At 40.1% G+C, this 13,918-nt stretch overlaps 1 protein-coding gene across 1 annotated transcript in view; it reads left to right on the forward strand.

The window, feature by feature from the left end:
• Positions 1-1,311: 1,311 nt before the first annotated feature.
• Positions 1,312-13,918, forward strand: part of ROR1 (receptor tyrosine kinase like orphan receptor 1) — an 87,515-nt gene continuing 74,908 nt past the window's right edge. The window contains exon 1 of the mRNA XM_019531569.1: positions 1,312-1,381. The gene's annotated coding sequence lies outside the window, so the exon portion shown is untranslated. The remainder of the gene's footprint in view (positions 1,382-13,918) is intronic.

Consider the following 13,918-nt stretch of genomic DNA (forward strand, 5'->3'; position numbering starts at 1 on the left):
GCAACGTTTGAACCAATTTGGAGGTGTATAGGCATTCCCTTTTCATTCCAGAAATGCAGGCACATGCCTGCAGTGGCTCAGGCTAGAAGCCAGGTGGCACTAGTGCAGCTCTCCCTTCCCTTCCAGAGTGCTGAGCTGAGGTGGGGCATGACCAGATCCCACAGGACGCAGGAGGAGTCGTTCCCCCTGACACACACACACACACACACACTCGCTGTTGATAACAGAGCTTAGAGTTACACAGCAGGGAGTTTCTTGTTAGCATTTATCACCCCATCAGTAAAACAGAAGGATCTCTCATTAGCTCAAGCTCTTCTTAAACAGCTTTTTCCAAGGAAGGAATGTTACCAGCTACCTGTTGATTAGCTTCAAAGAGCCCTAAGCTGACGCTGTCCTGTCTGCCTTTGTCCTGTCTCCCACTGCATGGAGCATAGCCAGCATGTCATCTGAGAGCTAATGTTGAGAGGTGGCTGTGTAAGGCAGGGGAGAGGAGGGAATCCCTGCTTGAGCAGAGAGTGGTGAGGGAGAAATGGATGGGGCAACAGGAGGAAGCCAGGCAGACCCTGCTGTGTCTGCAGTCTCTGTTGGAGCAACAGCCAGGGGGCAGAAGGGAGGGGCCAGCCCTGCTAGACTGGAGCAGAGAGCAGAGCCCCACCCAGCAAAGCATCTGGGATTCTGGGGGACTCTGATTTAACTTAAATCAGGAAGGGTTCTGGGATAGACATTGCATAAACCAATTTGACCCAAATCAGTTAAGTCTGATACTGCACTCAACAAGGTTTATCTCTAACCAGTTTCAACCATTTTTAGACTGGTTTATGTGCACTGAATTTATGTTCTGTTACACATTTAAAGCAGTTTCTGATCACTTAAATGGTTTATGTGTAATGTCTCTACCTATCCAAAGGGTTTTCAGGATGAGTTAGATGTTTTGTAGATATTAATTAGTAACTTGTTAGACAGACTTGTAGCATTGCAATATACAGTATTTTTCTTGGGCAGACTCTTTATTTCCAAAACAGTAGGGGAGAGATTTTAAGATGAGCTGCACATGTCCCAAAGACTGGTTGCTTAATTAGTATCATTTCTCACAATGATTGCATTGCAAAACAAATTGCAGGGCTGGCCTTTGCCTTTTATCTATGTTGTTCATATGCTTCAGCATGGCAGGACAGAGCATCCATTAGATATCAATAACCAACAATATTTGGTTAATCTTATTCATCAGGTTTTGTCTTTTGAAAATATGTACTTCTCCATAGGCTGAACATCAGCATAGTAATGGTGGGTTTTTTGTTTGTTTTTCCAGAAACAAATTTGACAGTCACTGTGGATTTCACACCAACGTCATCATGGAATATTTCAACCGACGTAGACAAAGGTAAATGGCGTAAAAAACCCCCCCCGAAGGATAGGAAACCAGACTGTAAAATGTCTGTTTCTTGATTTATCCATATTAGCACATAAATGGGAGTGGGGAAGCAGTGAATGCAGGAAAACCTGATTTGCCTTGTAAGTTATGATTATCATTTGACATTTAATTGTATGTGATTCTTTTTTTTTTTTTTGGAGCACATTGGGGTTTTTTTCTCTTTCTTCTAGTAAAAAGTTCCACACGGTAAAAATATTTCAACGTGCAAGTTACAGTGGTTTATGACCCACTTGACATTTTGTCTGGTGAATCTTAGGATCTAAACACAATATTAACAAGCACTGGCCAGAGTTAGTTTTCATGTATTTATTTACTATGAAATGTTAAGGCTGCAGGTTTCTAGGAAAGAAAACAGGATTTCTGATGTTTACAAATAACAAACATTTGTCTGCTTCACTGAATGGTATAAACTGTGAAAAAAACCATATCTCATTTCCCCCTGTTTTATGAGTTATACTACACAGATGATTTAAAAAGAAAACCAGTGAAGAAGCAAAAATGTTTGGAGCTGGACTAGAAGTATAGCTTAGGGAATCTTTTGCTTGGAGAATACAGTCAGGGAATTTTTTTACCACCCCTCTTTTGTTTTTGTTAACTTCTTCTGAAAAAAGGAAATTACATTAAAATTATCAAAAGCAAGTGGGCCGCCTTAGTTCAGCCTCCAAGGATGTGTGTGCGTGCGTGTGTACACACATACATACATGTATTCTCTTACAGCTTTTAATTACATGATCCCATACTGTTCTTTTTCCTAAAACTCCCACGTAGGCTGGGCCATACTTGGGATGAATAAGGGTTGTGTTGTATAGTAAAGGAGACTGCTGTCTGTATGGTTTTAAATTTATTTACTTTACCGACTGGAGAATTTGGAAGGTGTTTGTAGATGAGGCTGGAGACCTCAAGAAAAATAAAGATGCACTTAAGGATAATGCAGCTGAAGGCTGCTCTGTGGAGTGAGTCTGTCCCAGCCTCTGTGCAGAATTTCTGTATGATGCTGAGCAAGTCACTTAAATCTGACTTTTCCCAGGTTTCTATCAATTAGGTTTTCTTCATTTTTCTGAGAGCCCAACTTAAAATTTGGAGGACTGGTTTTTTTTAAATATTATTGAGCACCCACAACTGTAACTGCAGTTAAGCAGGGTGTATTGGTAGATATAGTCTAGCTGCTAGATGCTTTGCTCTGGTTTCTCCATCCTTCAGTTGCTCATCTGCAGAAACGGATGTGTGTGTATGCAATCATGCAGTGAGAGAGACCCAAAAAAATGTACAAAAACTGTATTTGACTCTACAACCCCGCTATTCTCTAGCAGATTTTTGTCTGTAATAAGGTATACTAAAAGGAATGCTGCTTTTGCGTATGGACACTACTTCTCTCAGTATCAGTAAGAGACAAAAACATGCTAAGGGCAGAATTCAGAAGTGATTTATAAGGTTGTCTAAATTGATTTTACTCATAGGTTTAGCCTGGTCTACACCGAAGAACTTTAGATACATTCCTTCCATTGTTAGCACTGAATGGGAGCCTTCGTGTAAACAAGATTCCTGCGACCAGGAATTTTACCAGTGTGGATTAGGCATCCTTTCAGCAGGTGATTAAGTGGATGGTAACTAGACCCAGTATTATATACACTAAGTCTCATCTGAGCCGGAGTTAGTACTAGTCAATTTTGGGGTTTTTAAAAAATCTGCTATGTAGACCAACCCTGTGACTTTCTTAGACAGGTTACTATAAACGTGTCCGATTTGGGATGCTTTACCTATTCAAAAGCTGGAAGAAGGTATGTAGTACAATCACGATACGCCAGTATTTACCTCATTCCAGCTCTCCAGTATGCAAATTATACCAACTAACATTATTTCCCCACCACAGTTCCCATGTTTCAGCTCCAACAGGTAGCAAAGGTGGAAATGTTAATAAGATTCCTGTGGCTGCTATCATTTGGAGCTATAGGTCGTCTCATTGCTCTGTACGTAAGTGACTTGCATTCACTTACACTTTTTGTAACAGCGCTGCATGTGGTTCAGTCCTCTGTATGTTGACAATTAAGCTCTTTTCAGGGGCACCTGTTACTAACCCCCCATTATCAGCAACAGGTAAGGAAATTTTCTCAGTGCTAATCCACTTGGAATGCAACTATTATTATTGGCTTGAGTTAATTCTGCGTTCCAAAGGGATTACCACCTCATCATCTTTGGCACGTATTAGCTTATAGGGTGCTCTGTATTCACGCAGCTAAAACATGCATTAATGTGTAAATTAAAACGCATCACCCCATCCCAAAAAAATTAGAGGACTAGATTCTGCATGTGAGCAAGTTAAAGTGCGTGTGTTGTCTTATCTAAGGAGAAAAAGCGGTGTTTCTATAAAGTAGTTTGTTGAGTTGAGGCGTAGGAGAAGGTTGCATGTGTCCTTTAATTTCTTCCTCGGAAGCATCTAAAACTTAAAGATACCAACTTATTTCTGCCTTTCTGACAATAGAGTGTGAGATCTCAAAACAGCCCTAATAAAACTAATGTGAAAACCTACTAAGTGCATCATACGAGAGTGGTTCTCAGCCACCTTTCCTAATCAAGGAATTGCCTGCTGTTTTCCCTGCTGCCCATTGAAAGTTAACATTTTTCAGTTTACTTCTTGTTTAGTTTGAGGATTTTGCACATAGTTAGCATTACATAAATCAACGATTATTTTAAAGCTGTTGCTCCTCACCCCAGTTGCTTCTCTAGTGATTATCTCACAAGGGAGCCGCATTCAAATTTCATTTTCTATCAAGTAAGCAAAATCGACAGTATTAAACAGTTGCCTGTTTATTGTTTTTAACAGGAAATGAAATTTAAGAGAGACGCAGCCACCCATGAAGAGCTGTTGAAAGCGACGATTGATGGGGGTGGGTGGAAGGTAGTTTCTCACCAAAACCTTAAAAAAAAACCCCAAAAAACAAACCAGACATCAAAATAAAAATAATAAACTTTTAAAATAGCAGAAAATCAGCCAGTACCATTTTTTTCTCTTTTTCTTCTCCCCTTCAATTATGGTATAGTTCCTGTAGGGAAGGAATGTTATGAATGAAACTGAAAAACTAAAGCATGATCAGAAAGATATTTTCAGTAAATGAAACAAGGACACTGCTTCAGTTCATACTTGAGAAAAAGACCTGGCAGCGCAGCAGCTGTGTGGCTCAGTGGATCAGTAACAGGATATAAAGGCTTTCACCTCTGAGTTTTTTGTTCCAATGTCTTTAGGTCAAGAGAGTCAGCTATTGCTTTTACAAGTTGTATTTGCATCTTTGCAAATATTATGGAGATATGGTGCCTTTAGATGGTACTTAGGAAAAGGTAGCATAGTGTCTGGCTTTTCTGAGACCAATAAAAATGCTTGTGGTAAATGGCTTCCTCTGTGCAGCTCATTACAACAGCTTTAATAGCCACCATGCCATGGCAAGAGATTGCCATATATGAAATGAGATGACAGTTTAAGTTCACTTTCTGACCAACAAGTTTTTCACATAATCAAATCTGGACAATTGCATGTGCTTTATCTGAACCTAACCAAAAGGGCTATACATAAAGGACAGCTTTTTAGCCAGGTGAGGTTAGCCTGCAGGTAATCCAGATCTACTGTCAAAGTGGTGCCAAAGGGTTCAGAAGAACCAAAACCAGTCACACTTCTAATCTAAAATGATATCTGTGCTCATAGTCTAGGTCAGGAGCCAGGGAGCCCAGACACACAACAGGATATGCTGGGACAAGTACAGGAGTCCAGAGCTGGAACAGGGCTGAGCTACTACAGGGTGTGAGGCATTGAGCAGCCAGAATCCAAATTAAGGGCTGAGGCTTATATATTTAGTCCAGCTGTCCACTAGCTTTGTATTTGCAGCTGGTGCTGCTCTGGGACCAGGTGGCCCTGCTTATAGGACAGTAGCATGGGCCCTAGGTAGGAAAGGCCAGCCAGATGCAGAGGGTTTGTCCATTATTATCAAGCTGATATTTGGCACATTAGCCTGGAGCACAGGAAATAAGCACCCGTTGCAAAGGAAAGATATTTTACCAACAGATGGAATTAGAGAAAAATCTATATTGTGGGAGGAAGCAAAATATTACTGAGGGAATCTGGAGGAAATGGAAGTCAGCAGGACCTAGGAAGTCCAAAGTGCTCCATGTTGGCCTAGTTTAGAAAATCTAGCCCATTTTCAGTGGAGACAGTCTCAGATTCATGCTTTCTGACTGGCTTGCTTTTTACCTCTGTGTAATAGGAAGAATGTTTAAAATGGGAACAAGAAAAAATGAATGTGGGGCTAGCTCGCCTACAATCTGTCTTTTCCATGCTACTGTGTTTTCCCAGCAGTCCACAACATCTCCTTTCTTCTCTATAGTTTTATAGCTCTGCATCTTCACGAAAGAGATAAGAAAATGTCTGCCACCTGGCTTTATAATCATCAACATAGACCATAGGTCAACTAGTAGGAACTGATTGCTGCTTTTTCCTGAGAATTGCTGGGCCAGAGGGAAGTTTTATTTAATCCAGGGGATATGGGGTTGAGACTCTAGCTTGTCCTTCTTTAAAATCTGTTCCTGAAGATGGTTGTGAGATGAGTACTTGTGCTGTTCTTAGCCTTTCCGACATGCTCAGCTAATGCCAGGGCAGAGTCTTGGAATAAGGGGTTTGAATATGATGAACGATTTTAAGCACCTCGATATTTTTCCCTTGAGATTCTTGGGGTGAGCATTCACCCTCCGAAAATGATGTGCCTTGATGTGGAACACAGAAAAAAAGCACTAGCCACTTTTGAAAGTCTTGGCCTGGGATTCTTATTTCCATCTTGGCTTTGGAGACAGAGATCATTTTACTATGAGGTCTAAAACACGTTGGCCCACCTAGCCTTCAGAGGAAGAGTTTGAAGGCTTTTCCTCCTTTTTGAGGGGGGGGAATTCAAGAACTTGAGAGAGAAGCGTTTTGCTGAGTGTGCGTCCTGTCCCATGTTTTACAGACGTAGGGAATGAGTGCATATCCACACGCTGAGCTTATTTAAGACGGGTTGGAAAACGCTCTGTTCCTGTGCCAGGCAAGGTTTCCTGTTCATGTCTTGAGAACCTTGTTAATCACCTCTTCAGTTTAAAATGATATTGCTTGATCTTGTCACAGTTGCATGTTTAAATATTGTCCCATTTGAGTTTCTTTTCATTTTTTTTTCTTTTTTGCAGTAATCAACATTAGTGTGTTGGTGCATAATATCCCAACCTCATCACGTTCTAACTCACGAAGCAATGACAGATCTTTACGTAACATTTTTCTTTTGGGGAGGCGTATGTTGGAAGTGGGTTTTTTTCAGTCAGATCTGTCTTTGGGGATGTTGGTGCCTCGTATATGGACTTCCCGCACCTCAGGAATTGGAGACCCTTATTTGTGGTGCATTTCCCTTGCTCTCCAGCACGCTACTTTATATCATATCCTTTCTGCTTCTGATTTTCTCTTTTTCTTAGGTATTTGTATGCTTTTTTAATTTTCTTTTTTCCCTCTGCTACCTTCACACCTTTCTTTCTCTTCTTCTTGTCTTCCGACTGCTCCCTTCTCAGTTCTTGTACCGATCATGCTCGGCCCTTCCCTCTTCATTTTTCGCCTGACACAGTTCTGAATGGATGGGTTTCTCTATTCGGATCCACATCAAATTAGACTTGGTGACCCTCAATCAGCTGTTTCTTTTCCACGAAAATACCACACACCAAAATGGAAGAGCCAGACTGGTCATTATTAAATGCTTGTTTTTTTTCAAATGAGAGCGATCAATCTGAGTTTCAATAGGAGGCTCTTTATGCCTAATACAATCCATCATTTGGGCACTCTTTACTGTTGACACAGCAACACTTGGGCTGCTTTTGCATTGGGGCATCTGAGTAATGGCCCCATTCAGTCAGGACACTCCATTTCGCCTTCACACCCATTCTTTGAAATTTTGGCAGGGAAGGATAGCTTGGAGCACTGGCGTTGGCACTTTGTTCATATTGATCCAGGCCATGTGCATGTGCAGGTTGAATACAACTGTAGGGGTTAAATTCTGCTTAAGTCTTTATCTTCATAGAAGGTTAGCACCAGGGGGAAATGTGGGAGGCACCATGTGTGTCCTTCCTTCCCCTGGTCCATTTGTGTTTTCCTTGTTTTCCGCAGGCTTATCCCCAAATCCATACACAGCCTTGCGGTGCTCTCTGCTGCAGAACCCCTTGCATGGGAGAGGGAATGGCCCCATCCCCTTATAGGCCATGAAAGCACGATTGAGCCTTGAATAGGGGATCTGAGTGCTGCACTAATACAGTGAATTATTGCTGGATTACTGTTTCCTCACAGTCCCAGCCATTTTTTACTTCTGCTTCCAGTTTTTTAAGCAAAGCAGTTGTCTGTGAATTTTGCAGCTACTGGTCCTCCCTCTTTCTTTTCCCTCCTGTTTCAACTGTTTTGGCAAGGGCTGTGAAATTCCTTCAGGGTTTAGGAATTGGTTTCTCTTTAATTCTCAAGGCTTGGCTTCAGTACGACCATGGAATTGGGTCCAGATTTCAAACTCCAGACAGTCGAGAGCCAAGTTATAACATTTATCGCTTAAGTGCCACTGCAGTATCAACCAGGCCGTGGTCATACCATACTGGTAGGTACTAGCCAGATACAGAATAGAGTCAATCTATTCCCCAGAGAACTCTCTGATGGAAAAAGTCTAGATTTTTTTATTTATTTGAGGTACAAAGGGTGTATCAAAATCAGTCAGCAAAATCAATCAAACCTTTAAGTCCCGAAAGGTACATGCACTCAAGAAAGCCCTTTATTCATGAATCACACTCCCTGCTTTGAGCTTCATTCACTCAGTTCAGCCTTCTCCAGTTACCACACAAGGGGGGGTCACATGATGGCAGGTATCTTGAGTAGGAGGATCACGAGCAGGCCCTATTCCCTACCCCAGCCTGCATAAACCAAACACTGAAATAAGCTGGTGATGATGACACCCTAGAGCCTCCCCTCTGCAAGCACTCTCAAATCCTGTTTGAAAGCTGCTACTGGGACTGACCCTGAAGAGCCCTGTCCAACATAGTTTGAAGTGGGTAAGCAGGAGCAGACAGGCAGATCATGCTTGGGAACGTCCTTGCTAGGACATGGTGCTGCTGCAGTGTCCATGGATGTGTCCATGCACATGTGAATGGGAAGGAAGTAAAGGCCAAGGAAGAGCAGAGAAAGGTCAAAGCCATGCATGTCAGCTAGGAAAGCCAATATACCACCAGATATCCAGATTGTAGCTGTATTGATCTAGAGGCAAAAGGAATCAAAACTCATTGCAGAGGTGATATCTTTTAGTAGACCAACTAAATATTTGCAAAAAAATGTCTTTACTTGCAACCTTTTGGGCACAGGCACCCTTCATCAGGCACTGGCAATTGTAAAGACTGTAAAAGTTCTCCTAGGTAGAAATGAAAATTCATATCTCACAGGAGCTGCAGGTGTGGTAAAGTCTCCTGTTTGGAACGGTTCATTTTGTGCAGATTAAGCTCAGAGAAAAGCTGGAAAAGTCTCTTTATTTTGAAGTTGTCTGGTGGTAAGCAGGATGTAGAAACACCTGCAGCTCTCCTGTGAAATACGAATTTTCATTTCTACCTAGAAGAACTTTTCCACTCTTTACAAGCTCCTATGCCTGATGCAGGGTGCTTGTGCCTGAAAGCTTGCAAATAAAGACTTTTTGTTTGCAAATATCTAGTTGGTCTAATAAAAGATATCATTTCTGCCACAAGTTTTGATTCTAATATACAACCAGGTATTTTACAACATTTCTTGTGATGCTCTTTCACTCCTATGCTGGGCAGCAAACTCCTTACTGCAGAATTTATGGAAAACTCCCACATAACCAGTATTTGTGTTTACTCAGGGAAAATCCCTTTGATTTCTCAATGAGAATTTGCCCTGAGCCAAGAATATTCAAGAGAAAAAGAACAGAGAGATAAAAATACACCAAAACCTAAAAATAAACTAATAACAAAACAAACAAGAAAAACTGAGTAAAGGCCCTGTGTTATTGACCCCATATCCTTTGGAGACTACAGATTTTCTCTTGAAATTTCTGGATGTGAATTTGATACATGTGGTGAAAGGGGAAGAATTACAGCTTTCACGTTCATGCACAATTTACCTTTTTATTTTCATTTATTATCTGGGGAGAGTCAATAAATCAAGTTCTCCTGATGGAGTTAGGGATCCTGATTCTATTTGTGGGGTCCTGTTAGTAGCAGAGGCAGTAAATTACTACTACTTTGTTTGAAAATTTTTTTAGCTACAGTACATTAGCTCCTTTTGTTTGCTTTTCCACTGATGGAGTGTACATTTTTATTTGAGAATTTGTGTTTCTTGAACGTCTCATTTATGAGTAATATAAGATGTTAAATGTGAAAGTTGTAGAACAAAACCTAAAATAGAAACTACCCTAAATAGCATTCAGCATTCAACTTAAAAACCTTTCACAAAATATTTAACTCACGTTGGATTTTTTGTAACCCCAGTGCGAGTAATGAATGTCTGACCACTATATACATATGAAATAACCTTTTCCTGGCTCATCCAACTATCTTTGTTTGTTTGAAGGATTGATAGATCATAGGGTCAAGGGACGTGTTTTATTGTAAGTTTCTGTTCCAAATTTCCTGACATTTTTGGCTTAAAAAAAAAAAAGACCTTTAAAAGGCACAGAAAGGACTAATAAGAACCAGAGCTCAAAGTGAGTTGATGTCAAAATGTCAAAACTAACAGCTTTTCTTTGACTGCATAGCATTAATCTTAAAGCACATACCTTTATATGTACCGTTCTTTTAATAGCTTGGAGTTTTTATATGTGACCATTTACTATAGAGTGGATTCTAAAGTGGCAGCAAAATCCCTTGATGGTTTTCAGTAGTTGGGTTTATAGCCTGATGTGGACATTTGTTTACGTATTCCAAATCACGTTTTTTGTGATAAAGTTTAGGGACCTCCTACTTGAGCTACAAAACTAGATCCCAAGAAAAGAAAAGCTTCATTTCCCCTTGCCAGTTTATAGTGTCAATGCTGTCGCCAAAGCAGCAGTCCTTAAACCTGAATGGTAACTCATAAAAGAAAGCACTGATGAGAGATCGGGACTGTATTTTAAAGGAGAGATTTTTCAAAAGCAGAAGGAACAGTTAGTAGTTCAACTCCCACTGAAAGTCAGTAGGAGTTGGGTGTCTAACTCTGTTAGGCTCTGGTAAGTCCCAGGAGCTGGCTTTATTATAGCACTCTGTTTTCATTTGGCTAAAAAAAAATCTACTCCTGACAAGTATAAAAACTGTATTCTATATGAATTACAAGCAGCAATTGTAACAGACCCTGTAAATCTAAAAAAATCAGAAAAGGCTTGGACAGTCTAAAGAGCAGTCAATTTTTTTAAGGTTATTATGTAATTCTTGGATGGCACCATGTAAGATAAGATAAGATTTTGGAGGAGAAAAAAATGATGCACAGCTATAATACATGTTCTGTATCCAGGATTACACACATACTTTACTCAGACATTTCAGATAAGCAAAAAAAATAAGCCGCGTAGGCAGAGACAGTAGTGAACTTCCTCCTGTCCCCAGGCAGCCAATATCAAATATTTCAGCCTGATCCTCTGGGCCTCTTTAACTCTATGATGTGCTTCATGGTGCTTGCCAAATTGTCATAAAAATCCAGCGTTTCTTCCCATATGCTGTCGGCATTTTATAGTCCTTACTCTATTTTTACTAATTTAAAACAAATGAGAGACTAATCTTGACTTTTTCTGCCATCCCTTTAAAAGCCCTTCTCCTACTACTCAGATGTACTTTTTTGGGCTGGTGGGTACTCTTCTTTTATTATGATTGATAGACAGAGACCCCAATGGATGATTTGGTTTTTTTTCCCATTGAGAAGTAAGCTCTCCCTTAGTTTCAACACTTCAGTGAGAAATCCTGCTGACTCCTTCCTTAGCATAACTTAAATGAGAGTTTATTGAACGTGGGAACAAACAGTGAATCTATCCAACACATTCAGAGTGGGTGGGCTCCAAACTGATGTACCTTTCTTAGAGAAGCCCAGTTTTCCTGCAGAGAATTTCTGCCAATCCAGACTAAAGAGCTTTTAAGTATAGTTAGGCTGATATGCATTAATATTGGATTTAAAAAAACCAAGCAAATGATCATTATAGATCCAAATGCAGGATCAGGCACTTAATAAAAACCAGCATTGACTTCCACTCATTTGATGCAGATACTCTTATTAGTGTAACTGATGACCATGAGGTGGCCATAGTCATCGTGCAGTGTTTCACCACCTTAGACATAAGCTGTCTTCTCTTTTCTAAGTTCTATGAATAAGGTAATTAAACCAGTTGTAGCCAGAGCAAGACTCCTTGTCCCTGCTTACTGAAAAAAGAAGCATGGATTGCTAAACTTCTCAGGGCAACCTAGATAAACTTCATAACTAGTCTATTGAGGCTCATTTGCAAACTTCATTCCTCTAAATGGTTCAGATAATCTGCTTAAATGCTGAAGTTCAAGTTCGAATTTCCACATTCAGAATCAAATACTCTTTTTCTCAATCCTCAGTTTAGCAATTCATCTCTGCAAGTCAGTCATTCTTTTCCTGTATTGCAAAAAAGAGCAACTCCGAAAGGGCATTTCCTGATGTGTATGTAATTGGAAGTCAGTTGGTGTATGGATCTGTGTCCAGCATATGTGGAGGGGTGCATAGATTTTTTTAAAAACCTTTGCTGGGGTCAGGAACAGTTTGGATAAAAGGTGGTAGTTTTTTCCTGTTCCAGAATACCAAGAGTTTTAAAGAACACAAAGAGACGGATGAATAAAGTAACCCATTAATTAATTAAAAGAACCTTTTGGGCCTAATCCTGCATGCTTCTCATACCTTAAACTCCTAGTGAAGCCAAGAGGAACTTTAAATGTAGAAGAAATGTAAGATCGCACCCAAAGAGATGTCATGTACAGTGTTAGAAAAAAGACTGTCTCAATGTGGCAGGCAAAACCCTTCTCCCAGTACAGAGGGTGTTAAAGCTTCAAGATGTGTCTTTGGAAAGTTAAGAGTAACTATGTGGTTGCAGCTGAGATTAACATTCCTTGGACAGAATGACAGGCTTTTATTTTGAAAACCACCTGGGCTCCACTTAAAGTAGTAGAATACCTAAGAATTTATTATGACTGGGAAGGCCTCCTATTTTAACAATGTCAAGACATAATTGTAGAAATATACACACATTTCTTCTTTCAAGACATACAATGAGGTACGTTTTGTTCTTGCACAACTCTTTTTAGAGCACAGCTGTTGCTATTCCATAACATCAAAAAAGCAAAAAAGTCTCACTATAAAGAATACATAATATTTAGACTTTATATGCAGGGTCTCCAATTTATGCTCTTAGAATCATGAAGATGACTTATGATGTGTTGTGTTTGCCTTGGCAAAGGCTCAAAACCAGAAATATATTTCAGGCTAGGCTTTCCAGATATTATCTCAAGTCATTTAAAAGTTCATTATGGGGCACCCACTAGTGCTGCTAGAGTAAAGGGTCTGTCAGCATTTTTTAAGGGTTTATAACTCAGCCATTAAAAAAAAATTCTCTGTGGGCTGAAACTTGGCATTCAGGGTATAGACCCAGCAGCAAATTGTTTTTACAAATTAAAAAAAAATCAATTTGACTATTATTAAATTATAGGTGAGCTAAATTTTATTTAGTATGTTTCTACTTTTCAGACCATTTTCTCATACTTTTCTCACTTAAAAATGTTTAAAACATTGTTTTTATGGAAAGCTGCTTTTAAAGTCTGGGCTAGTTTTCCTTGAGTGCTTGAAACTGAAAAAAAGGCTGAGATTTAACTTAGAATATTATTATAATACTTGGCAGAGCATGGGGCTTCTCAACTTCAAAGTGTTCTGCAAGCATTATCTCATTTATCCACACAACAACCTCACTATGAAAGGATGATTTTTCTCACTTTGAGCCAGCGAGCTTAGGTTTGGTTTCTTAAGAAGTCAGCTGGATTAATCCCATGAGAGTTTCAACTGGATTTGGGTGTCTAACATTCTTAGTCTGCTTTAAAAATCTTAAAGTAATTCATCCAATACTACAGAAAGCATCTATTTCACAGCCCGGATTAAAACTTAAGCAATTTAGGTTTCTGCCGCTAAACCAATGGTTCTCAACTTCTCTGTCCCTGTGAGCTGGATGATTACAGCGGGCCCAGTCTGCAGGCCAGATCTACTTGCAGGGTCAATCTGTGAGACTGATCCAGTGTATGGTTAGAGTGCAAGGTTAGATCTGGCATATGGGATCTGCCATGACCCCATGTGCTGGAGTGATGAAGCACTAATGTGATCTGGCACAAGTCAGCCTTGGTGAGGCCGCAGCTGGAGTACTGCGTCCAGTTTTGGGCTCCACAATTCAAAAAGGATGTGGAGAAGCTTGAGAGAGTCCAGAGGAG

Source organism: Crocodylus porosus, unplaced genomic scaffold, assembly GCF_001723895.1.
Source record: "Crocodylus porosus isolate Cpor-Errol unplaced genomic scaffold, CroPor_comp1, whole genome shotgun sequence".
NCBI classification, from domain to species: Eukaryota; Metazoa; Chordata; order Crocodylia; family Crocodylidae; genus Crocodylus; species Crocodylus porosus.